Source organism: Ascaphus truei, chromosome 4 (assembly GCF_040206685.1).
Source record: "Ascaphus truei isolate aAscTru1 chromosome 4, aAscTru1.hap1, whole genome shotgun sequence".
In the NCBI taxonomy this organism is placed as follows: domain Eukaryota; kingdom Metazoa; phylum Chordata; class Amphibia; order Anura; family Ascaphidae; genus Ascaphus; species Ascaphus truei.
The window spans coordinates 17,853,158-17,880,620 of NC_134486.1; the positions used below are offsets into that span (position 1 = coordinate 17,853,158).

General features: G+C 50.1%; 1 protein-coding gene across 7 annotated transcripts in view; it reads left to right on the forward strand.

Moving 5' to 3' along the window:
• The window catches only part of DAAM2 (dishevelled associated activator of morphogenesis 2), a 398,259-nt gene that overhangs the window by 85,206 nt on the left and 285,590 nt on the right, over positions 1–27,463 (forward strand). The gene's annotated exons all lie outside the window — the stretch shown is intronic.

Below are 27,463 nucleotides of genomic sequence, written 5' to 3' on the forward strand. Positions count from 1 at the left end.
GAGTTCAGTACCCCTGCGTTAGAGGTGGTAGAAGAGTGTTACTGCAACTGCTGCTCGTCTCTCTAAGCACTGAGTCTCGTGCTGTGTAGGAGGGTCTGATTCCCCCGCCTCCTCCTCACCTGTTCCCCATCCGGACAGACCGCTCCGCTCTACAAATCCTCCTGTAACTCCATCCCGCGGTCACGGCTGCAGCTCCGCTCACACGGTCTAGTCCTGTTTCCAGCCTGTCCTGATCACTGCCTATTCATCTGAATCAGGGGTTCCCAGTCCTCAAGAACCCACAAGAGGCCTGGATTTACGGATTGCCATGCTGGAGCGCAGGTGGCTTAATCCTTGGCTCCGTAATTTTGACCCAGCTGTACTGAAGCAGGGATATCTTTAAAGCCTGACCTGACATGGGTTCTTGGGGACTGGAGTTGGGAACCAATGCTCTAACATTCGTCTCCTACCTACCTTGCCCCTGAACTGTATGTCACACGTCCCACCTCGTCAGTATTGATATTCACCTGTTACTGTGGCTATTGAGATCCTTTTTTCCCTGTCTACTTGCCTCCCCCATCAGGCACCATACTGTAACACAGGGGTCTTCAAGCCCACCCCCCCTCCCCCAAACAGGTCAGGTTTTCAAGATATCCCTGCTTCAGCACAGGTGGCTCAATCAGAGGCTGTCTGCAACTAAGCATCTGATTGAGCCACTTGTGCTGAAGCTGGGATATCCTGAAAACCTGACCTGTTGGAGGGGCTTGAGGACGGGAGTTGAGCCCCCCCTGCTGCAACATAAGAGCAGACATCATCCCCAAGCTCCTATAGGAAAAGTATCGGCATTTTGCCCTCAGTCCTGGGGCGTGTCTCAGGGCAGTTGCTTTGCTATGTCGCTGCGACACTGTATTCAGCACCTGGCCAACCTCCAAAGCGGTTAGTAGGAGACAGCGACAAAAACGCGGCTTTCCGAATAAACCACCTCGGGTTCCTTTTAGTCCAGTTTTGCAAAGACCGATTATTCTCCCTCAATTGCCTGTGTAATGTCGGGACAGCGATTGTAACAGCCAAAGCAGGAACAATGCCGTGCTCTCTGTGAGTTTCTGCAGCACAGTAACTGCCTACGCGGCGTCATTAATCCAGCCCGCTAACTATTTGCTGGGGCTGCAGAAAGCTAACAAGAGGCTGCATTGGCGGGAGCCTAAAGAAAGACGGGTTTGTTACTCTGCACATAGCACCCGTAGCTGAGCTCCGGCGGCTGTGCAGAGCACTCGTTATATCCGATGCCCGCACCCGGCACCTCTCGCTGGCGCTGTGGCATTGTCCGAGTACCAGGAGACACACCGTCAGTTTAACTAATGCGCAGAGAGGAAAACTGAAACTTTTTCCCGGCCCGAGAGGCCTGGAGGTGTCAGTGTGATAACCAGGAACCAACGATGTCACAGAGCTATGGCCTTTTGAGCTAAATTGATGTCTTGTGATGTTTTTAAGGATCGGAGAGTTCCCGCAATGCAGAACCGGGACTGCAAAGTTCCACGGTCCCCACAAAGGGGATGGATTAGGAACCGGGCGTACGGTTTCATGTTAAGATTGTACTCTCGTTCAGTCGTGAAACATGAAAACTTGCTCAGTGGGGAATCTCTGGTCCCATTTACATTGTATATCTCCGGTCTGGCCATCAGTGCGGCCTAGCTGTTATTAAACAGGTTCCCATACATTTGCCAGTGCTCAGTTTCTCGGGGTACCCGTGCACTTTGGGGGGATTGATGCTTTAAGCTGCGTTTATAGGGGGCGCCAGTGACGTAGCGCCTGGCGCCACGCGCGCCTCTCGCTCTAGCGATTTCTGCTCTTTGGGTTTGCGCGACGGTGAGGCGTGGCGGAGGCGTGGCCGTGACGTCACGTGAGCGGTTCGGCCCTCGTTGGCTGAACCGCACACGTAACCCGGGGCTGCCGCGCCACAAAGACAACATTGTTTGTCTTCTCCAGAAGCTGCAAATGAAAACACCAAAGAAAAACCTCATACTTTCAAAAGTAGCTTCCAAACGTCTCACGCCGGTGACCTTCTCTCCTTTTTAACATTTGAAGTAGGATCAGTAACCTCTGCCCCATGACTCCCATGTGTTCCCTTCGGCCAGGGTGCAGCTACACCGTGTTATTATTGCTGGACACGCAGAACAGCTAGTTTGAAGTCTCCGGAATTCCCCTGGGTTCCCAGTCCTGGCCTGCGGTAACGTGGCTGTGTGTTTATTTACACTGCGCTTACCGAGAAACCTAAACAGGAGCATCGGGGAGGCAAATAATACGAGGCACAGGAAAAGTTCCGGCTTCCTGCAGGCATCTGTAATGTAAGCAGGAGGACACAGCCATGGGAATAATCATAATAATAGTGGGGGTTATGTTAAATAACATCCCCTTAAAGGGGCTGGGCATGTTTTTTTATAAGTGGGAAGCAACGGGTTTCCGTAGCTGAACTGTGCTCATTGCAGCTCTGGGGACCACCTCCTTCCTGAGATACTGACCTCTGTAGGGGGTGCAGGTAGCAGCTCTGGGGACCCCCTCCTTCCTGAGATACTGACCTCCGTAGTGGGTGCCGGTAGCAGCTCCGTGGAATTAAAGGTCCTGGTCACGAGGGCCAAATAGGAAGCCTCAAGGGATGACGTCACGACTTCCTATTGGACCGCGTGACGCGGGACATTTAAGCTGCTATTATGTTCTCCAGACGCACCCAAGCCGGAGCTGCTACCTGCACCCCCTACGGAGGTCAGTATTTCGGGAAGCAGGAGGTCCCCGGAGCTGCTACCTGCACCCCCTATGGAGGTCAGTATCTCGGGAAGCAGGGGGTCCCCGGAGCTGCCACCTGCACCCCCTACGGAGGTCAGTAGGGATATCCTAAAAACCTGACCTGTTGGTAGTCCTTTAGGACTGGTTGGCCACCCGTGTTCCACACATTCCTGTGATTCTGTTTATTGTGTCAGACAGATAAGTGCACGTTTAAATGGAAATCTCTGCGCTCGGAGAAGTTAAATACCCTCCTGAACTGAACGGTAACGGATAGGAGTTTGCTTGCAGGCTGTCCTCACAATTCCTGATCTTTCCAGTGGCTGAGCACAGGGATCCTATATTAATCAGTAACTGGAGTGCGAGCGATGGCTATTGATTTCCTCTGCACACAGCTGCCTGAGCCGGGTTATGACTGTAATTCTGGCATCAACTTAAATGCACTTGATTGTTAAAGCTACGGGCGCCAAGAAACATTTCTGCCGTGGTTTCTAAAATCTGCTTTGTGACTCTGCCCTAATCCCTACAGCATTGAAATCGCTGCAGAATGTATTCCGCACTCGCGTGATACGAGCCTCTAATATGAGACGTGTGAGCGGTACAGTATTTGTTGTTGTGCAGTGCTTGGCATTCATTATAGAAATATATTAAGCTGGGACATTATTACACACGTTACGTTTACCTCCCCATGAATGGGGCTCCAGGCTCCCCTCTCACCTCCTCCCCGTGACTGGGGCTCCAGGCTCCCCTCTCACCTCCTCCCCGTGACTGGGGCTCCAGGCTCCCCTCTCACCTCCCCATGACTGGGGCGCCAGGCTCCCCTCTCACCTCCTCCCCGTGACTGGGGCTCCAGGCTCCCCTCTCACCTTCTCCCTGTGACTGGGGCGCCAGGCTCCCCTCTCACCTCCTCCCCGTGACTGGGGCTCCAGGCTCCCCTCTCACCTCCTCCCCATGACTGGGGCTCCAGGCTCCCCTCTCACCTCCTCCCCGTGACTCGGGCGCCAGGCTCCCCTCTCACTTCCTCCCCGTGACTCGAGCGCCAGGCTCCCCTCTCACCTCCTCCCCGTGACTGGGGTGCCAGGCTCCCCTCTCACCTCCTCCCCGTGACTGGGGCACCAGGCTCCCCTCCTCCCCGTGACTGGGGCGCCAGGCTCCACTCTCACCTCCTCCCTGTGACTGGGGCTCCAGGCTCCCCTCTCACCTCCTCCCTGTGACTGGGGCGCCAGGCTCCCCTCTCACTTCCTCCCCGTGACTGGGGCGCCAGGCTCCCCTCTCTTTCTCCCCGTGACTGGGGCTCCAGGCTCCCCTCTCACCTCCTCCTTGTGACTTTGGCTCCAGGCTCCCCTCTCACCTCCTCCCCATGACTGGGGCTCCAGGCTCCCCTCTCACCTCCTCCCCGTGACTGGGGCTCCAGGCTCCCCTCTTACCTCCTCCCCGTGACTGGGGCTCCAGGCTCCCCTCTCACCTCCTCCCCATGACTGGGGCTCCAGGCTCCCCTCTCACCTCCTCCCCGTGACTGGGGCTCCAGGCTCCCCTCTTACCTCCTCCCCGTGACTGGGGCTCCAGGCTCCCCTCTCACCTCCTCCCCGTGACTGGGGCTCCAGGCTCCCCTCTCACCTCCTCCCCGTGACTCGGGCGCCAGGCTCCCCTCTCACTTCCTCCCCGTGACTGGGGCTCCAGGCTCCCCTCTCACCTCCTCCCCATGACTGGGGCACCAGGCTCCCCTCTCACCTCCTCCCCGTGACTGGGGCTCCAGGCTCCCCTCTTACCTCCTCCCCGTGACTGGGGCTCCAGGCTCCACTCTCACCTCCTCCCCGTGACTGGGGCTCCAGGCTCCCCTCTCACCTCCTCCCCGTGACTCGGGCGCCAGGCTCCCCTCTCACTTCCTCCCCGTGACTGGGGCTCCAGGCTCCCCTCTCACCTCCTCCCCATGACTGGGGCACCAGGCTCCCCTCTCACCTCCTCCCCGTGACTGGGGCGCCAGGCTCCCCTCTCACCTCCTCCCTGTGACTGGGGCTCCAGGCTCCCCTCTCACCTCCTCCCCGTGACTGGGGCTCCAGGCTCCCCTCTCACCTCCTTCCCGTGACTGGGGCGCCAGGCTCCCCTCTCACCTCCTCCCCGTGACTGGGGCTCCAGGCTCCCCTCTCACCTCCTCCCCGTGACTGGGGCTCCAGGCTCCCCTCTCACCTCCTCCCCGTGACTGGGGCGCCAGGCTCCCCTCTCATCTCCTCCCCGTGACTGGGGCACCAGGCTCCCCTCTCACCTCCTCCCCGTGACTGGGGCTCCAGGCTCCCCTCTCACCTCCCCGTGACTGGGGCTCCAGGCTCCCCTCTCACCTCCTCCCTGTGACTGGGGCGCCAGGCTCCCCTCTCACCTCCTCCCCGTGACTGGGGCTCCAGGCTCCCCTCTCACCTCCTCCCCATGACTGGGGCTCCAGGCTCCACTCTCACCTCCTCCCCGTGATTCGGGCGCCATGCTCCCCTCTCACCTCCTCCCCGTGACTGGGGCACCAGGCTCCCCTCTCACCTCCTCCCCGTGACTGGGGCTCCAGGCTCCCCTCTCACCTCCCCGTGACTGGGGCTCCAGGCTCCCCTCTCACCTCCTCCCTGTGACTGGGGCGCCAGGCTCCCCTCTCACCTCCTCCCCGTGACTGGGACTCCAGGCTCCCCTCTCACCTCCTCCCTATGACTGAGGCTCCAGGCTCCCCTCCCACCTCTCCGTGACTCGGGCGCCAGGCTCCCCTCTCACCTCCTCCTTGTGACTCGAGCGCCAGGCTCCCCTCTCACCTCCTCCCCGTGACTGGGGCTCTCAGGCTCCCTCTCTCACCTCCTCCCCGTGACTGGGGCTCCAGGCTCCCCTCTCACCTCCTCCCCATGACTGGGGCTCCAGGCTCCCCTCTCACCTCCTCCCCGTGACTCGGGCACCACGCTCCCCTCTCACCTCCTCCCCATGACTGGGACTCCAGGCTCCCCTCTCACCTCCTGCCCATGACTGGGGTGTCAGGCAACCCTCTCACCTCCTCCCTGGGGCTCCAGGCTCCCCTCTCAACTCCTCCCTGTGACTGGGGCTCCAGGCTCCCCTCTCACCTCCTCCCTGTGACTGGGGCTCCAGGCTCCCCTCTCACCTCCTCCCAGTGACTGGGGCGCCAGGCTCCCCTCTCACCTCCTCCCTGTGACTGGGGCTCCAGGCTCCCCTCTCACCTCCCCGTGACTGGGGCTCCAGGCTCCCCTCTCACCTCCCCGTGACTGGGGCTCCAGGCTCCCCTCTCACCTCCTCCCCGTGACTGGGGTGCCAGGCTCCCCTCTCACTTCCCCGTGACTGAGGCTCCAGGCTCCCCTCTCACCTCCTCCCCATGACTGGGGCACCAGGCTCCCCTCTCACCTCCTCCTCGTGACTGGGGCTCCAGGCTCCCCTCTCACCTCCTCCTCGTGACTGGGTCTCCAGGCTCCCCTCTCACCTCCTCCCCGTGACTGGGACTCCAGGCTCCCCTCTCACCTCCTGCCCGTGACTGGGGCTCCAGGCTCCCCTCTCACCTCCTCCCTGTGACTGGGGCTCCAGGCTCCCCTCTCACCTCCTCCCCATGACTGGGGCGCCAGGCTCCCCTCTCACCTCCTCCCCGTGACTGGGGCTCCAGGCTCCCCTCTCACCTCCTCCCCATGACTGGGGCTCCAGGCTCCCCTCTCACCTCCTCCCCGTGACGTGGGCACCAGGCTCCCCTCTCACCTCCTCCCCGTGACTGGGGCGCCAGGCTCCCCTCTCACCTCCTCCCTGTGACTGGGGCTCCAGGCTCCCCTCTCACCTCCTCCCCGTGACTGGGATGCCAGGCTCCCCTCTCACCTCCTCCCCGTGACTAGGGCTCCAGGCTCCCCTCTCACCTCCTCCCCGTGACTGGGGCTCCAGGCTGCCCTCTCACCTTCTCCCCGTGACTGGGGCTCCAGGCTCCTCTCTCACCTCCTCCCCGTGACTGGGGCGCCAGGCTCCCCTCTCACCTTCTCCCCGTGACTGGAGCGCCAGGCTCCCCTCTCACCTCCCCGTGACTGGGGCTCCAGGCTCCCCTCTCACCTCCACCCTGTGACTCGGGCGCCAGGCTCCCCTCTCACCTCCACCCTGTGACTCGGGCGCCAGGCTCCCCTCTCACCTCCACCCTGTGACTCATGCGCCAGGCTCCCCTCTCACCTTCTTGTTTGCTCCCTGGCCTCCCCCCCCCCTCACCTTCGGTGATGTGGGTGATGCAGTCAGGGGGCATGGGAGTTTATTTAATTCGGCTGGCAGGGCGCCAGGCTCACCTCTCACCTCCACCCTGTGACTCGGGCACCAGGCTCCCCTCTCACCTCCACCCTGTGACTCGGGCGCCAGGCTCCTCTTTCACCTCCACCCTGTGACTCGGGCGCCAGGCTCCTTTCTCACCTCCACCCTGTGACTTGGGCGCCAGGCTCCCCTCTCACCTCCTTGTTTGCTCCCTGGCCTCCCCCCCCCTCACCTTCGGTGATGTGGGTGATGCAGTCAGGGGGCATGGGAGTTTATTTAATTCGGCTGGCAGGGCGCCAGGCTCACCTCACCTCCACCCTGTGACTCGGGCACCAGGCTCCCCTCTCAACTCCACCCTGTGACTCGGGCGCCAGGCTCCCCTCTCACCTCCACCCTGTGACTCGGGCGCCAGGCTCCCCTCTCACCTCCACCCTGTGACTCGGGCGCCAGGCTCCCCTCTCACCTCCACCCTGTGACTCAGGCACCAGGCTCCCCTCTCACCTCCTTGTTTGCTCCCTGGCCTCCCCCCCCCCCCTCACCTTCGGTGATGTGGGTGATGCAGTCAGGGGGCATGGGAGTTTATTTAATTCGGCTGGCAGGGCGCATGGTCAGTCCGCGGCCTGCCAGCAAGTCCCACCCGTTTCTGTTTGCGGATTTTGCTGATGATGTGGGTGTTATCGTTCTAAATAGATTTTTTTTTTTTTTTTAAAGCAAATAAGAAATCTGAGAATAAGGACTGAAGTTCCTTGGGTGGGAGATCCATCTCTGTTTTGATACCGCTATGGGGTTGCCTCTGTCGCGGCAGCAGTTGTGGGGTAAGTGCTTGTCCTTGCCAGGAGGGGCTCCGTACTTTGTGAAGCCCAGTGGGGCTGGGAGTGGCGAGTGGTCAGGGTTCATTTAAACGTGAGTTCCGGGAGCCCACTCGCGTCCAACAGCCGGGACACGCAGGCCCGGCTTGGGTGTCACGGGTAATCGGTTCAAAGACCTTTGACCTTAAACCCTTTGAGCGAGCGCTCTGGCAGGGGTAGCGTTTTCCAATCAATTAATGGTTAAATAACAAACCGCGGCCCTGTACCCCCAGACCTTGTCTTGTCGTTATGTGTGTGTTATTTTTGTGGGGTTCTGGGTACCTGGGGTGGAGGGGAGAGGAGGGGAGAGGAGCTCCCTCGCAGTCTCCCAGGTGACGAAACTTTACCAGGGAATTCGTGACAACATATGAACTGTACAGCAATTATTCGAATCTACATTTTGCTCTAAATTCGTCCCCAAGCACAAATTCTCCTTTACGCTTTGTTTTTTATTTTTATTTCTAACCCCTGTAGCCGTTTAAGAGATCAGTCCTACGGGTAGATTTCAGTCCTATGGGTAGATTTCAGTCCTACGGGTAGATTTCAGAATCACATGTTATTAAATCGCTTACTGGCTCTTTGTACTCTGGAAAGATGTAGTTTCACCCTAAATTCCCCCGGCACTGAAATGCGTCGTCCTGTTGGAAATGGTGACCCTTGCAGCCATTCTATCTTAATCTCTGGCCACTTGCAGATTTAGGTCACGCTCCCCACCTACAAAGCAAAGCTTGTTTTAAATAAAGTAAAAACCCTTCATATTCAAGGTGGTCTGTTTCATCTGAGTTGGAAGAGTAAATGAAGCCGTACATTTACATGTAAACAATTCTTCACCAAGATAGACAACCCATTAGTGTAATGCACGGGGTGCTTAACCCCAATCCTCAAGCCCCCCACATAAGGTAAGGTTTTCAAGATATCCTAGCTTCAGCACAGGGGGATCAATCAGTCCCTACTTCGGTCTTCCACTGAGCCTCCGATTGAGCCACCTGTGCTGAAGCTGGGATTTCACGTGATGTCACGGCTTCCTATTGGCCCATGTGTTGCGGGAGCTTCAAACCTGAAAGCCCTGCTTGCTGAGCCAGAGCAGCTAACGGCACCTACGTAAGAGGTAAGCTTCTCTGGAAGCAGGGGGTCCCCAGAGCTGAAGTTAACGGGGTTCAGTTCCAGAGACCCCCAGCTTCAATTCGATAAAAAGAAATGACTTCAAAAAAAAGGATTCGCTGTCTAGGCAATAAGCAGTGGAGCTTATGTTGACGTAAGCGGGTGAAGTTGCACAGCCTGTCTTTCATAATGAAGCGTCTTTTACTGGAGAGCTGGCACAGGTCTGGCGCTGCTCTCCGGAGCTCCGTTTCTGTGGAGACATTCTGCAGGACACAAACCGGCAGATGTTTATGGATCTGCAGTCCCTTGTGCAGGAAAGCATTCGCATTCTTTATCTTCCACCCGACCAGCTTCATTGGAAGTGCTGCCAGCAATGAAGCCTTCCGACTCCTCCAGGGACTGCAGACGGGGCTTAAATTAGACTTGCTCATCTGGGCCCTCCTTCTTCTGTAGGATTTCCCACATCAAGCTCAAATTCCATTCAAAGTTCTCATGGATTTCAGGGATACTGTTGGATGTCCAGCGCCTTAGATGTTCATTTCATTATCCGTCGCACTCTAGTTTTCAGACAGCGAGGGCTGGGTAAAAGAAGACCCCTCTGCCCCCTTTATGTAAACCTCGGAACTAAGAGCATCATTGGCCTGATGTCAAGTCTTCTAAGATCACGGAGGATAGAGACAAAGAGGTAAGAAGGAGAATCAAATCTTCCTTGTGAAAGAGAAGCGCAATTTGAAGGGAGTCGATTGCCGGGGAATTTTTTCTATATGTAAAATAATTCCATGGTTTTCTCACATTCACTTTGATTTAATTGAGGTGGCAATCAAGTAGCGCCCCGTATGTTTGATAAGAAGGAGAAGAAATGGTTCTCAATACCTAATACAGTGGCGGCCGCCTTTATTCTCCTGCGGCCGCCAATGATTTTTAAAATCGCGGGCAGACGCGGGCCATTTTCGGCGCCGCGGGCGCTTTCAATGTTAAGCGCCATTAGCGCTGAACAGGACATGCGGCTGACGCGCGGCCAAGTTCGGGAGAAACGGCAAACATCCCCGTATTATTACGGTGATGTTGGAGGTTTAAAGGGGCCGCGGCTGTACATGGCAATGATCATACCCAAGTCCCACTGAGACGTCACTGGCTGCAGAAGAAAAGACAGGGGTGCCCAATGCTACATCCAATTGACAAAACATACAAAGTAATAAGTATAAAGTTTAAATACTTCAATAATAATAATATTTACAGGCATACCCCGGTTTAAGGACACTCACTTTAAGTACACTCGCGAGTAAGTACATCTCGCTCAATAGGCAAACGGCAGCTCACGCATGCGCCTGTCAGTACGTCCTGAACAGCAACACCGGCTCCCTACCTGTACCGAAGCTGTGCGCAAGCAGGGAGACTATTGAGCCTGTTACACATGCGTTATTTACATCAGTTATGCACGTATATGATGATTGCCGTACAGAACATGCATCGATAAGTGGGGAAAAGGTAGTGCTTCACTTTAAGTACATTTTCGCTTTACATACATGCCCCGGTCCCATTGCGTACGTTAATGCGGGGTATGCCTGTACTTGGTTATTTAGTTAAACCCTTTCGCCAAATCATCATAAGCCTGCATACCACGTCAAGGTATAACCAAGAAACCACTGGCTGCAGAAGGCAAATAGTGAATAGTACCCAAAACGGTCCCTTATTTCATGTGAAACCAAAAGAAAAAAAGGAAAATATAGGCAGTATAACACATTTTATTGGACTAACTGTCAGGGTTTATGCCTAAGGCCTCGGCCAAGCTTCCCGCTGGCGCGCTGAGGCTCAGGTGCTTTCCCTGCCTTGCGGGTGCTTTCCCTGCCTTGCGGGTGCTTTCCCTGCGTGCCGTCAGGGGGCGGGCCAGTGACGTCACGGAGCTGGTTTGCCCTCATTGGGCGAATCGCTCACGTGACCGGCCTGTTGCGCCGGCAAGCGGGGAAATTTTCAATTTCCCTAAGACCTGCGCTTCCGCGCGCTTGCGGAAGCGTAGGCGAGCCCCTACTAAAGCCGCACTAATTGCGGCTGTAGGGGCTCAGTGCTGAGCATAAGCGCGCCTCAGCGCGCCTCCGCCAGCAAGCAACAACCATGGACGAGGCCTTATGCAATTAGTTTTCTACTGTGCTTTCAACCTTTTAATTACAAGTTTACTGTATATTATACCAACATTTACAGTAGTAATTCCAAAGAACTTCCTTGTCATGCTCATTCATTCCTGCTTTGCAGCGTGAGAGATGACAGACAGGTACTGTATATAGTACACTGGCAATGCACAATATAGCTTTGCATATTATCCAAAACATTAGCCCTCACTTGTAGCGTAGAGCTCACACCAATCATAGTCCGTGTCTGTACATTGGTAGAAAAGATACCGTAGCAATGTAAAACACAATCTCTGTATTTCCCCTCCCCGTGTAGTATAAGAGAGTAAGTGGCTGGTGTTAGAATAGTTCCATGCAGGATAGCTGATCACTTTCTGGCATTACAATGAGTCGGTGTCTGTGCCTTTGTCACTTCCTGGCTGAAGCACATGGATCAGAAAGTGATGGGACTCTGAAGACTGGTTACATCTGAGTGTAGAAATAGAGCAAATGTTGGCAACTATAGTGTAACTAAAAAAAAAGTGTACATTAACCCATTAAGAGACAAGTTAACTGAAATGCAAAGGTAAAATTCACTGATTTGTAAAAAAAAGGAAATACAATAAAACACAAAACAAAGGTTGCGTATTGCCTCAACAAATCCCCTAACAGGCCGCTTTACAGATTACCTGTTCTAAAGTCATGGAGAGCCCAGGCTTTTAGTAGAGGACCAGAGAGGTCATGTTCTGGAATGGAGCCATCTTGTACAGCCTCCTGGCTCTCGTTTCTAAAACCTCTCACGTCATAAAATACCTCTTCATCCCTGGCCTGTCAGATTCCGGGCCAAAACACGGCTTAGAGAACACGGCCCAACAGTGCACCTTCTCAGTGTCGGTGAAGGTGCTCGCGTATTAATGGGGCCGTTATGTGGTCTCGAGTGTGAAGGCTTTGATTTAGCAGCATTACATCATATGGAATTGACATAGCTAATGCTAATAAGTCTGGTGAGTTATCAGATTTCATGATAGATCATTTAAAAATTGACTCAGCTCTGTGTTTAAAAATGTTTCTCTTGCAATGTGTATGAGCGAGACTGTCATTTTTCAGTAGGGTATTTGGATTCAACCAGGTCCCTTCTATTGATCCTATAATATCACAGTATATCATCATCATCATCATCATCATCATCATCATCATCATCATCATCATTATTCCTTGTCAGTCCACTGCTGGATTAAAGGCTCCCCAAAGATCTTCCCGGTACTGCGGTTGCAAATATCTCTTCTCCGTGTTCCGCCAACAGATTGTGTGATTTAATCCTCCCAACATACATGTGGTTGTCATCTTGGACATTTGATATCCCTTGGAATTCAGACAAGTTCCATCTTTGTCCAACAGCAGCCATTTCTCTTTGCAATATGTCCGGCCCACTGCCACTTGAAAGTCTTCCCCCTTGTAAGATGTCACAGACTTTTGTTTGCTTCTCAACTCATTCATTCTTTTTCCTTTCTCTTTGGGCAAAAATCAGCATGCATCTCTCCTTCCTTCAGTTGTTTTTCAGTTGACTTATGTTTGCATTTACTGTAGAGTCCAAGTTTCACATCCATACCTGAGCACGGGCAGAATACGCTGGTTGAACACTTTAGTCTTAACGCACATTGGAAGGTCCCCTTAAAAGATTGTCTTGTTTCTTCCAAATGCGCCCTCTCCTATCCTCACCGTCTGATTCATTATATTAGAAAGGTTCCCATACATAGTCTTCAACTTCTTCCAGTTGTATACCATTTATTTAGATCTTTGTAAAGTTGAGATATTTGTTGGACATCAGTTCCATCCAGCTGAGATTCATATGAAGGCCTTCTTAGTTCCTTTGGCAAGTTATCCGATTTGTGGCGGGAGGTTGTTTGCTAATCGCAGGTGACTTAAGTATTCACTGTTGAATTTGATTCCTCTTTGCTAACCCTTATCTTGCTTGTATCATCATGTAATCGAATGGTTGATGTGGGATTCTTGTAGTTGTCCCTTGTCATATCAGTGGATGCTTTTTGAACATTGTGACTTCTTAATGCATTTACTGTATAATGAATAAAGTGTAGGCAGAATCAGATGCTTTTTTTTGCAACTTACAATCCTATGTTTAGTGGGGGATTGTATTAATAACTTTGGGAAATCACTTCTAGTATAACTTGGATGTGGTCCATTGTGTTACACTTTTGTCCATTGCAACATCCTGCTTGTTTTCTAGACTGGGCAAAGTCCAGCATCTGTTGCAGTCGATTAGTGAGTATCTTCATACAGTAACAATCTTGTATGTGATTGGAAGTAGACTGATTGGTTGGTAGTTCTTGAGGTCGTCTTTGTCTCACTTCTTGTGGATGAGGAACATCCACAAGATGCAATGGGAATGCATTGCTCCATTGCTCTGGAATTGCCTTGTTCTTCAAGCAGCAAGTACAGCATTTTGCAAGGACTTTCTCTACTTTTCCCCTGGCTTCTTTCAAGATTTAAAGAAGAAAGGGAAAATGCTGCACTACCAGCCGCCAATGAAGGGTAGAAAGGTGAACTCCAAAAACCCCAACTAGTTAATAACATTGGAGGAAAAAACACAAAGGTAAGTCTGTACCACCTACGCACCTGTGCTTTATCACCTTGGTGCGCGAAACGCGTAGGTGGCACTGACTTACCTTTGCGGTTTCGGGAGTTCACCTCTCTACTCTTCATTGGAGGCTGGTGGGGCGCTGTAACAGTTTCTCTTTCTTACAATCATCATTGCAGATTCTGCACACCTAGGAGCTTCCCTATGGATATCGAGAAAATAAGTTAATCACTTTTGGGATATATTCCCCTTGGATTTGTCTCGATTTAAGGCTTTATTATTCTCCTTTTTAGTATGGATTTTGCTATGGAAGATATGTATTACAGCCACTGATTGAGCCACCTGTGCTGAAGCAGGGATATCTTTTAAAACACGACTTGTTGGTGGCCCTTGAGGACTGGAGTTGACCACCCATGGTTTAACAGAATTTATTGCCGGAGGGACCAGCAAATCATTGAACTCCATACACACTCTTACAAATACCACTGCTTCTTTTGTTCTAGCTTAATTTCTTATTAGTTTAATGTAATTTGACTAGTAAATGACCAGGAACTATATGTGCTATTGCATTTTAATTTCTGGACAACCTTTTCCTTAAATTAGACTACAGTTCATATGAGTTCTACAGAGGTTTTCTATTGATGCTTTGTGTTCATATTGAAATAAAACATGGCTTTTAGAACCTCCTGGTGTTAACGCCAGTCTTTGTGGTTAGCTCTAGGCCTTAGATTAGACCATGGAAGTTTCAGATTTACAACGGCTCTATCTAGGGATATTTTGTGGCTCTTTTACATCACCCATTATTTAAACAAACCCCATTCATTTACTATCGCCTAAAATACGTGTTGAAATGAAGAGTGGGCGTTTAAAGTGCTGGCCTGATTGAGTGCTGATTGTTCTGTTATTCCATTTCCCTCCCATACTGGCAGCCCCCCCGTCACTACACCCCATAACTGTCAGGGTCCTCAGACACAAATGAGTGAGGTTTGAGTGTTCTTGGCCCAACACCAATTAAATTGTAATGGAATAAATCTGACTTCAATGCCTGGGAATGAATGTGGTCCCTAGAGCTTCTACGTAATTACTTTTTAGGTTGCATGTGCTGTGATGCCACCTGTACCCTGAGACTTAAATGTGTGCCTGTCCTGTTGTTTTGTATGCCTGAGGTTTTACACCAGGGGCGGCCCACTCAATTCCTCCAGGGCCACCAACTGGTCGGGTTTTGAGGATATCCCTGCTTCAGCAAAGGTGGTTCAGTCGTTGACTGGGCAACTGATTGAGCCACCTGTGCTAAAGAAGGGATATCCTTAAAACATGACTGGTTGGTGGCCCTGGAGGAATTGAGTTGGCCGCCCCTGGTTTTGAGACTCTGCTTTCACACTCATTATTCCTGTACACTTAGCGCCTTTTTTTTGTTTACAATACACCATTGTTTACTAAAGCAATATTAGCCAATTAACTGCATGTCATCAGTGTGGTAATGATGCACTTTGGTCTAATTCAGAACTTACCCTTTTACACCAAGGTTGCCAACTCGAACAGCAAGTGGGAATACAGAACCAGGATTAGGTCATGGTTCCACGGTTGTCTCTAGAGTTAGCTGAGTGCTAGGACATCCTGTGCCTCACCTTGTACAGAGATGAGCATAGATTCAACTCTACACTACAATAGAGAATAATGATGATTGTCTTGTTATCAAACAGCCTTGTGCTTATTTAAGTGTGAAATATTGCTCTCAACATGATTGGCCCTTTGTGCCAATAGATTAACCACTTCAGTGCCAATGGGGCCTGCTAATCAGTTATAAGGCCTTAAATGAAGGTTTTTTTTGTTTTTTTTTAACTTACCTTCAGTCATAGCAGGGGCATGTATAACTTGGATTACTTTCTAGGTCAGCTGTGGCCAACTCCAGTCCTCAAGGGCCACCAACAGATCAGGTTTTAAGGATATCCCTGCTTCAGCACAATGGTGGCTGAATCAGTTGCTCAGTTAATGCTGAAGTAGTGATATCCTTTAAACCTGCCCTGTTGGTGGACCTTGAGGACTGAAGTTGGCCACTCCAGCTTTACACTTTAAATACTTTTTCAGGAAGGCCAGACAGAGTTTAACCCCTTTATTGTGTTTAGCCCCCAAACCGTAAACCGTATTGCATGCTGCTATGAATGTATTGTTGTACGGGAGCTTCTGCTACATTGAATCTTTACAGTGTTCCTTCACACTGTGAGGGGTACTTCAGCTTTCATTCTGACCTACTGTAGTACAGTATTTGTTTGACTTTTCCTCTGGGAATTCACTAGTTCTTCCTTTACCACCAATCCATTCTTCCGTCACAAAACCCTGTATATGATAGGGCATGTTTTGGGGCTGGCGGCTTGGTTGGAAAGGGCCGGAGTGGTATAGTTAGTCTCCTAAGAGGAGTAGGCGTTTATTTTATGATTTCTTTTGACTTAAAGGGACGTGGGCCTGTTAGTGTATAATTTAACCCTGTAAATAAACCCTGTGTAGAAAAATGCATAGTTTCTTGCCTTAAACTGGGACTAAAAGATACTGCAACGTGATGTGGACAAACGTCTCCCTTAGCGCCCTTAACGTAGCGCTGCCATCTTTCTGGGCTCCTTATGGCAACGTCTTCTACGATTGTTAAACAGACAAAGGGATTACACATAGCACAATATTGTATCATTCAGGCTTATACCGGTTTTTATTCCATCCCAGTAGGGGACTGCAACTTTAACGGATATAAATTTGAGGAACTCCGTCCTTAACCTTCAGTGTTTTAGGCTTCATATTAATGACAGGCAATTTAACTCAGGCACACTGTCACTTTAAGGAAAAACTTAAGCATAAAATGAATGCCTACTCCATTGTAGGGAGGCGAACTATACAACAGTGTCTAACTAACACACTCCCTGGCTATCTCCTGTTTTAAACAGAGCACATTCTAATGTATAATTGGAATAATAAACTGTCCTTATCTGCAGTGGTGGGAACTCTTTCCTAAGAGAGTCAAGGCAATTCTTCTGGATAGTGCGATACTTTAAGGGGGCGTCCTCCCCAAACTGAATGCAGGGAGCAGAGATGCCCCAGACTCTAGGAGAGAGACGGATGCAGCAAACTTAACTGCCATTAATACCTGTTCCTCAATTAGGAGTGCAGGTGAGGGGAATTAGGACTACTGTGAACTCTTGTCTGGATCTCCCATCCCCCAGCCTCAGTAACTGTGGGATGGATCACATATATTCTCTGGCTGCACTTACTGATCTAAATCGGACAGAAAGCTGCCTAATATCCTGGAACTATATATATATATATATATATATATATGCTAAATTTGGTGAAGGCACCTGCTCTCACCCACGCCTCCCTGACACCTCTTTCCCTGCTAATGGTGTTAACATATCTAATTTAATACTGACCAACTTTAAAACTCGCCTCGCAAAAGAAGCTTCCCAATACCCTGCACTCATGGCTCCTGTCCCACACCCACAGTGACTCCTACCAACCATTGTGGCCAAGCACTGCCATCTACTGCACTTATTCTTTCATCTGCTGTCTCTGTAACTCCCAGCATACCACTTAGATTGTAAGCTCTCTGGGGCAGAGATTTCCTTTCCTATTGTCTGACTTTGCTGTGCTTATTGTATAATTATAATTCCCTGTACCGTATTGTCTTTGTGAAGCGCTGAGTACACTGTTGGCACTATATAAATAAAGATATACAGTTATATACAAATATACATATGGTGTGTGTGTGTGTGTGTGTGTGTGTGTGTATGTATATATATATGTATATGTGTATATATATATATGAGTCAGGAAGATTTCTCCCAAGGGATTTTGATGTGCGTAATACAAACAAAACAAACGGTTCATCTGAAACAAGAGAACCTCTGTCTAGAAAATCATACTTCACCCAGCACTGTGTTTTAAATCCGTCCATGAGAGAAGAAATGAGAGTGAGCCAGGAAACACTGACCGTGCCCGTTTGGCTCTGAGAATGAGGCCAGAGAGAAGCTCACTTTGAAAAGTGGGAAGATGTAGGGCGGTAAATCTGGTGAACTTCTTTTCTCCTTGTAATACGCCTGTTGTGGTTTTAAAGCCTATGGCGAATGGGGCCATAGATCGGTGTGACATAAAAGAGACTTGCTTGTAGGGATTGCTGAATGGTCCATATATCCCATCCGGCCCTCCCAAGCGGGCTCAGCAATGAACTGCTGTCTGCGGAGCTCAGACGTTTGGCCTGACAGGTCATTCAATCTTAAGCGGCGGTGGGTGCAACAAAGTACGAGGTTCATGAACCCAGCTGAGCGATATTTGGCTTGTTTGAACCAAAATATGAAATTTCACTTACTATATGAGGCTCCACTCATATAAATTAGGTCATCAATGCTGAGGAATGTGTGAACTTGATCTATATCAGGGGTCTCAAACTCCGTTATCAAGGGCCACCAACAGACCAGGGTTTATGGATATCCCTGCTTCAGCACAGGTGGCTCAATCAGTGGCTCAGTCGATGACTGAGCCACTGATTGAGCCACCTGTGCTGAAGCAGGGATATCCATAAAAGCTGGCCTGTTTGTGGCCCTTGAGGACTCAGTTTGAGACCCCCAATCTACAGTTAATGGTTAGAAGTGATAAACTGTGCAAAAGCTTATGGTCCAAAATAGTCCACGGAACTCTATCATTTGTCTTTCAATCACCTTTGTCTCGAGGGACCACAAGCCACGCACACAGGCTCTGTTCTTACACATGTGCTATGATGACTCCCTACATCATTATACTGTAACTTCATCTTTTCTGAAGGCAATCAGATAGCTTGTTACAAATATCAACCACAATGCTTTATATTCTCTAGCATGAGCATTTCACATGAATACTCATTGCATCTACCTCCTGGAGGATGAAAGGTCAAGTTGAGTGGGTAAAGTTGATAGCTGTGGTTTCCATTATTGCACGGATGATTCGGGCTTTTCATGGTCTAATATGGCCCAGAATGGGTATCTCTAAAATAACTTATTTTCTCGACATATTTCTTGGCTGTAGAATGGTTGCTGTGGAGACGACATGTTCTCATTCCTTTTGCTGGATGTGAGGATACAATACCGTGCATACATATGGGGCAGGGGCAGGGGCACCTTTCATGTCCTTGGAAGAGCAATGTTTGATGTGATAGGGGGCTGGTGTGTAATTCAATGCACTAAATATCATTTGATTATGGCACTTGGAGGTCACCTGTAGAAAGGATACAACTGGCCATCAAACAGTCATTTGCTCCCCATTTCTGTTCATTCTTTCTGAGTTGAATTCTTTGTGTTTCACATTAAATAATAATACTAATATAAACTGCACTTTCTGTGTTCTCTTTGCTGCTACTGTCCCCATATCTATATCTATATAATTGAAAACGTTGTATGTTGGCTGTTCTTATGGGCAATCTGATTGGTCCGTCGGTCTGTCCCTCAGACTCTGGCCAATCAGATTGCTCCGTGGCCCGGCCCCGCCCCCACACACCTCTCATTTGCTTGCTTGCTTCTGTGGCCTCGCTCGCTCTCCTCTTCGCCCCGTGTCCTCTGTGTCCCTCTCCCCCTCTGTGTCCCTGTCTCCCGCTGAGTCCCCCTGGCCCGGGTATCACCTCCACCTGCCCCCCCCCCGGGTAGCGCACCCCCATGCCCCCCGGGTGTCATCCTCCCCCTCTGCCCCCTGTGTTGGTCCCGCCTGGACCCTGCCCCCCCCCTTCCCCGGTGCCCCCCTGTCACATGCGCGTTGTGGGTGTGCTCCGTCATCCAGCGGCCTGGAGGTGGGTGCACGCTGCGGCTGCTCCCGCTCATCGGGCGCCTCAGCGTCCTCCCGACGCCGGCTCGCGCCCGCTCCAGGTCGCATTGCGCTTGGCGGCCTGCGCTGCATGCTTCACCCCCCACGCCCTGGACCGACCGGTCAGAGCGCCCGGACAGGAGAGAGGCGCCTTCTGGACCGGTGGGACCTCAGAGACTGGACGGAGGTGTCTGGTGTCCGCCGGTGGGGGGGAGGGGCGGGTCCTCATTGCAGTTGTTGTTGGTGCCCGAGGACATTTGTGGGTGTGGGTGTGTGTATGTATGTGTGTGACACTGTGTGTGTGTATGTGTGTGACACTGTGTGTGTGTGTGTGACGCTGTGTGTGTGTGTGTGACGCTGTGTGTGTGACACTGTGTGTGTGACACTGTGTGTGTGTGTGTGTGACACTGTATATGTGTGTGTGTATGTGTGTGACACTGTGGGTGTGTGTGTGGCGCTGTGTGTGTGTGACGCTGTGTGTGTGTATGTGTTTGTGTGACACTGTATATGTGTGTGTGTATATGTTTGTGTGGCACTGTGTGCTGCGCGGGGGCGGGGGTGGTGACCGGAGCTGCGCAGGGGGGGGGGACCGGAGCTGCGCAGGGGGGGGAACAGGGACCGGAGCTGCTCGGAGGGGGGGGGGGGGAAACAGCGACCAGAGCTGTGCTGGGGGGGGAGGAACAGAGACCGGAGCTGCGCAGGGGGGGGAACAGGGACCGGAGCTGCTCGGAGGGGGGGGGAAACAGCGACCAGAGCTGTGCAGGGGGGGACATGGCCGGAGCTGTGCAGGTGGGGGAGGGCCGGAGCTGCGCAGGGGGGGGGAGGACCACAGCTGCGCGGGGTGGGGGGAGGCGGAGGGAGACGGGGGGGGGGTGGAGAGAGGAAGGAGCAGGAGGTTTTGGTCCCGGGCAGCGCCGGGTCTCACTCAATGAAAAAAATGTTTGGTGTATTAACAGCACGTTATATCTCTCAGTCCTGAGGAAGGTGCTGTGATACAGAAATGTTGCCAAATTAGAATAAACATAATTTTATTTTTTTACGCCTGGTGTTCCCCCCTCTGTTACAAAGTGTATTGATATCGGTAGTTGCCGTTCCTGCCCGGGCAGAGAGGAGCACACAGCAAGTTCATGTTGACACAAGTGTGCACTTCCATTGTGTCCTGTGGTGCTGCAAACAGCGTAGTCACGTGTCACTAGCCTTCCAGCAGCCAAACGGTTAAATGAAAGAAACGGAGCGGGATTAGAGTAAAGCAGAAGAATGAGCGCACGCTAAACCCGGGGATAAAAATATCAATGCCTGTGACCCTTCCAAGCAGCTGCAGGACCATGTAAACTCACTGAGATATCTGATTTCCAGTCCTGCCCAGTGTAGGATAGGGTACAGTATAGGAGAAAAACAGCAACACTGATATAGGGGGGGGGGGCATTCTATATAGTCCCAAAGGCAGCTCCAGACAATGGGGCCCATAGCGTGATTGGCTTCCATGGCAGATATCGCTGATTCGGGCGTATTTTGATGACTTCCGAGCACCGCACGCCGTATAATCGGTTGGAAATTGGTGGTGATGATAAAGAAATGGCCGGCATATCATTTTCCTAATTACAGTAGTTCGCCCCAAACTGTTTTCTATATGATCTATCTCATGAGTAGCCAACTCCAGTCCTCAAAGGGCCCCCTCCAACAGGTCAGGTTTTAAGGATATCCCTGCTTCAGCACAGGTGGCTCAATCAGTGGCTCGGTCGCTGTCCAAGCCACTGATTGAGCTAATCTGTGCTGAATCAGGGATATCCTGAAATCTTGACTTGTTGGGGGGGCTTGAGGACTGAAGTTGGCCATCTCTGATCTATATCATACTGTACCCTGAAAAGTTGTCTGCATGTTTACACTTCTACTTAATGCTTCCTTTTTCTCTGTGTATTGTGATAGAGGCTTTTAGTCTTTTATTTTTTTTGCAATACAGAGGTTACATAGGGTGACCAGAGTTTCAAAATAAAAACCGGGACACATTACAAAATTATTTCTAAAACAATTGACATCACTTAACATAAATATTATAATTGTATTTGGGTAATAGCGTCCCCAATTATGCTGTATTATTGATTTATTTCAGTTTCCTAACATGACACAAACTCTCCCCTCCCTCCCTCTACCCCCTTTCTCTCCCTCCCCTATCGTTCCCACCATTTTGTCTCTCCCCCCTTTTCTCTTACACACACTCCCCATTATCTCCATCTCTCTCTCTCGCTCACACACACACACACACACACACACACACACACACACACACACACACACACACACACTCTCACTCTCTCACTCTCTCACACTCTCACACTCTCACACTCTCACACTCTCTCTCTCTCTCTCTCTCTCTCTCTCTCTCTCTCCCTCTCCCTCTCCCTCTCTCTCTCTCTCTCTCTCTCTCTCTCTCTCTCTCTCTCTCTCTCTCTCTCTCTCTCTCTCTCTCTCTCTCTCTCTCTCTCTCTCTCTCTCTCTCTCTCTCTCTCTCTCTCTCTCTCTCTCTCTCTCTCTCTCTCTCTCTCCCCATACTCCACCCCCTCCACCCCCCATTATTTCCCTCCCCCGCTATTCTCTCTCTCCCTCCTCCGTCCACCCAACCAAACAGGGAAAAGCTAAAATTAAAACCGGGATTTTGAGAAAACGGTCAGGGCACCGAGACATTTAATGAAAATCCTGCACTGTCCCGGCGTAACCATATGGTCAGCGTACCAGGCTCCATCACAGCGAAGGAGTTAAACAATGTGCATTAAAATCCGCCAACGTCTCTTACACTTCATGCAGGTGCCAGCGGATGTAATCGTAATTCACTGTTATACTATATGGCGCGAGTCGTCAACTTATTAAGTAAACCCCCTGGCTTTAAAAGTATGAATTCATTTCCTGATTTTAAAGCTGAGCAGGGTGACCTTGGATTTCTGCTTCGTGGTCTCGAGCCCAGCAACGGGTCCCAGGCCAGTACAGTATTTTTCAGGAAGAAAGCTGATCTTCCCACAGTGGCCTTTTGTTCTGGATCCGTGGTGATGAATGCTTTCCCCGTGCTCAAATATTTGGAAACTTGATCTAGGAGAAAATGTCTTAGGCACTTGTTCTAATTCTTATGACACAGATAAAAGGGTTCACTGAGAAAGAAACAATCCATCGCAAAGGCGTGCGCCCTCGTTCCCTCGGTGGCTGCAACATGTGTTTCCTTTTCTCCGGCACAGGTCTCAGAAACACATGTAGAGACAGCGAAACATCAGTCAGTGTCTCCAGTGCACGGCCACAGCGCTCAATGTGAACTGGCGCGTTGTCCTTCATTCCTTCCCTGCTAGGCATTCACTGTGCGAATCAAAGAATGGTCTCTGGTCTCCCAGGGGGGGGAGGATTTGCATGCAGGAGCCCACGGGGGTTAGGGAAATATCTGGGGGGTCGGTTCTTTATGTAGAATAAAAATGTTGCAATTTGCACCATGCACTGAGCTAACGCAGAGCATGTTGTGAGCAGCGACATATGATCGGGTTACCAGGTGTCCAGTATTGAACCGGACTGTCCTATATTTGGATACTGTCCAGTAAAAAAAATTCGAGGTAATACTGGGCATGTAGTTGTATGCCGGTATTACCTCTCTGGACATAGTGAACTGACCGGCTGGGGGGGGGGGGGGGCGCAGGATTTCCCTGAGCAGGGAGAGAGCAGGGCCATTGCTAGGGGGGCTGGGCAGCTTCCTCCATTCTGATTGGCTGCTGCTGGGTAATGCAGCCAACCAGGAGGAGGTATCAGGAGCCTGGGGGTGGGGCCAAGGAGAGAAGGAAACCGCTGGGAGAGGTGCCAGGGGTGTATGTGTGTGTCTTGAGAACGTCGCACCTTTTATCATTGTGTCCAGTATTTTTGGAGAAGCCATCCGCCAATCCTACATATGTATTTGAATGGAAGCTATTTAGTCAAATGTTCCGGCGTCAGAACTGGTAAACCCCGAAAACAAAGGCACTGTACCTGATTGTTTACTGGAAAAACTCTAGTTGCTTTTAATGACTGTACATTTCTTTTCTTTGATCAATATGGGCCTGTTTGCACTGCTTTCGAACCTGATCTATTGTAGTAAATAACCCACAATGGCCAGAAGTCATCAGGCCGTGATGCCGGGTATCGCGCGGTAAGCGCCATTTATGTCAGTTACCACCAGATTGGGCTAGTTACCCCGCATCAGGATTCCTTCACTCCCAGGCCATGTGTCTGGGCACAATCATTACATTCCTAGGGGGGGGCAAAGTGAGAGTAAGGTTTGCACAGAGGTGCACAGTGAGACTCCCGAAATTGCTAGTTGACACACAAGGACAATAATTGTAGCAAAGATCTTGATACATCAAAGATCAGGGGTGCTCAACTCCAGTCCTCAACACCCCCCCAACAGGTCAGGTTTTGATGATATCCGAGCTTCAGCACAGGTGGCTCAATTAGTGGCTCAATCTTTGACATCTAGAAATAATGAGTTACTTGGAAAGCTTTCAACTATTATCGTCTCATCCTGTGCTTTGCAAGTCAGTGATATATCGGTCCAGTTTTTAATATCCAACTAGTTTGCTATATTATATACCTCAGTATTGCCAGCCCGACTGCATCATCATGAGCACTGATTGTCTCCTTTGCTTCTGATCCCAATCAATTCCACGTCACCATAGACCTTTATTTCTATAGAAAACTAGCTGAAGTGCCCGGGATTTCATTTTCCCGCTCCCCCCCTCTTTCTCTGCTCCCCCCCTCTCTCCGCTCCCCCCTCTCTCTCCGCTCCCCCTGTCTCTTTCTCCGCTAGACACTGTTGATGAGATGAACTTAAGTTGGCAATTCTGTATCCTTTAAAAATCTGTATTCCTGGAGATTCTTCAGCCAATGCCCCAGAGGTCAGTACACTGGAGCGTCTAAGCTGACCATCTCTGCTTTGCAATGCATTGCTGGCCTCTGGCAGTGAAGGAGTTATCCAACACAGCAAGGGAAGTAACTCGGTCAGAATGGTTCCACACAACTGGATATCATCAACTGGTTCATGCTCCAGAAAAGTCAAGTGTCAGGTTAAAAGTTCACCCTTCTCATTAGGTTCTGAGCAGGAAGTCTGCCTCCTCCGCTGCCGTGCTGCTGGTTGAGATACGGGGTTGTGGAGGTGGGCAGACCTGTACATGTATTCCGTGCTGAGTCACTGAACAGAGGTAACAATGTTATCTGAAGCTTTCTTTTGCTTGGAGTCTCTAAACTTTGGCCTACAATGCATTGCTTCGCAAGCACCTGATTTGCGGGACCGTGATTGGACATATACACCCCTCCCCCCCACAATTTGTAGACTTTAGGGTTAATTTTACTTGCACTCCCGCATGGAAACATGCAAGTACATTGGAGTTGCAATATAATGAATAACAGACTATGGCCCAGATCCACAGAGCGCCAGTTTTGACGTAATGAGTTAACGCCTCATTAAGTGCTAACGGTATCTTGAAAACGAGAGGTAACTCAATGTATAACTTCCTGGTAAAACATTTGATAAATAAATTAATTAATGAAAAGCTCACTAACGAAGCGTTAAGTGCTGTTTTCCAGTCCTAACGAGCCCTGCGTTAGTATAACGGATGTTAGTGCTAATGATATGCCGAATAGGTGTTCCCGGTAACAATACAGATCCCCAGAGCTCCGTTATAGTCACCGCAGGGATTTAACATGATGTTATTTCGTTCAGAGCGCTACTCCACATTCCGAAACCAGAGATAGGTCTGTTACAGGCCCTGGGTAAGTGGAAAACCACAGGTGGATAGGATTTAACTATCATATTGTTATTCACAGGGTTCTTTTTTCTATTTCTAGTTTTTATTTGAAGCTAACGTCACATGGCATTACGCCTGTGCTAATGAGACCGCTAACGACCGTATTTTTGCATGTAATTAGCTTTGTGGATTGACGCTAACGTCAGGGAACATGACGTCTGTTACGGATTTTTGATAACATGACCCTGACTTAACGGTGCTTTGTGAATCTGGGCCTCTGTTTCAAACTGGTAAGGTCCGACCACACCCTGGGTTTAGAAAAGAAGGCGGCATAAACAAAATGTAGCATTACTCAGTAGTAATGGAGTGAGTCCTATCCCTCCCATTCCATACATGTGCTCCAGGGGGTGCTCACCTGCGTCCTGCTAGGATCAGGGCTCCCGGGTACAGGGACAAGGCCAGTAGAAAATGTGCTATCTCTGAAGTAAGGGAATCTAGTGCAGACATTTCATGGAAAAGTCGAGTTATCTCAAAGTCTGTCACAATAACATTTCTTTGGGGTGTCTGATGGGCATGGATCATATATCGCCCCCTGTCATGGGCTGGTCACAGGGCCTTAGTAGTGCAAAAATAATACATTCATGCTTTTAAACACCTTGTATCCTGGGCCACAAATCCTAAAAAGTCCAGGAATTAAATGAAAATATAACAGGTGATGGAACAAATGTGTCCAATTAACCTAAACTCGGATGGGCATCCAGTAGGGAGGTCATAAAATGGAAGATTTACTGTTACATCCAAAAATTCCTGTTGGCTAATAATCCACATTCTCTCTGCATATGTCTTTCAGCTTGCTGCATAGAACAACGTTATATGATTATTTTGGGGAATTAGATCTAAACATAAGGTGTTTTCAGGCCAACTTTTATATATTCCCCTAAGAATTTCCCGAAATGGGTTTGAATTCTGCTGTTCTTGGAAGAATTCCTGAATAGACCACACAAGATTTCAATAACCTCGACACATTCACTATTTTCTAATAGAAGGTCTTTTATCCACCAGGATAACATCTACCCTAGGATTTCCTATCCTCCTTGCATTGTATGTATTTCCAGGCTATTGAGAGTGATTTATTTCCCCCTCAGTGGCACTCCTGTCCATTCACCATAATGCCAATATTAAAGACCCCACCAGAAATCAGTCTTAAAACAGGATTCATTTGTAGTCCTGTTATAAATAACCAACCAAGCTGCTTCTATTATCTTACCACTGGAGTAGTCTTGAACTTTTAGAAATGGTTAGGCTAAAGTCATGGATACACGAGGCCTGTCTTCTCATTGGGCGGTTGAAATAGCTCTCTAGAATGTTCAGTTGTGGCAGAATTCATAGAGAAGTGTAGATGACACATTAAATGAGTCAAGGAGTTAAACTCCCTTTACAGGGCAGGAAACTGCACTGGTGTCGGGTTTCTTGCAAGTGGATAAGGGTTAAAAAGCAGGAAGTAGCTGCTGTCCGTGTCCCTGTTGGAGTCTGTTGAGGAACACGGACAACAGAGCTCCCACCCGCAAGGATCCAGGCTTGTAGACCAGAGGATTTTGCCTGGCAACAGTGGGGAGCCCAAAGTCCCACACAGCAGAAATCTGCACGGATAGGGCAAAATACATTCCTGGGAGATGCAGGACTTCAAAGTCTGTAGCTGGAGAAATCGGAGATGCCAGACCAGCATCAGTCAGATAAGACTATAGATTGTTCCCTAATATTGTTTTATATGTTTTGGGGTTGGTAACCAGCTTAGCTGGCGGCCCAGATAGAAAGGGCCAGAGTAATGTTTATTTAGTCTTCTAACATGGAGTAGGTGTTTGTTTTATGATTTGTGTTTTTTGCCCTTAACGGGGCAGTAGCCCCAATGTTTTGGTTGCTGTTTTGTAGAGAAGAAAACCACTCATTATGGTTTACCAGAAATGCATGTGTGGACTCGTATCTGACCTCGCCTACAGGCCACTCCGTCACAGACACTTTAATCTTCGATACACTGTTTTATAATATCGCAATGCGGCTATTGTCATCTTTTTATGTGAATAGATATGAACTCACAGATTTTCATGGAAGTACAATAATATATTAATATATTTCTCTCAGTGTATACATCACTGTTTAAAGGTCAAATACAGGACAATTAATCACTGCAAAGAAGCATAAAAACGAATTAATTTGATGCCTTAGCCACACAGGTCTCAGACGCCTACAATC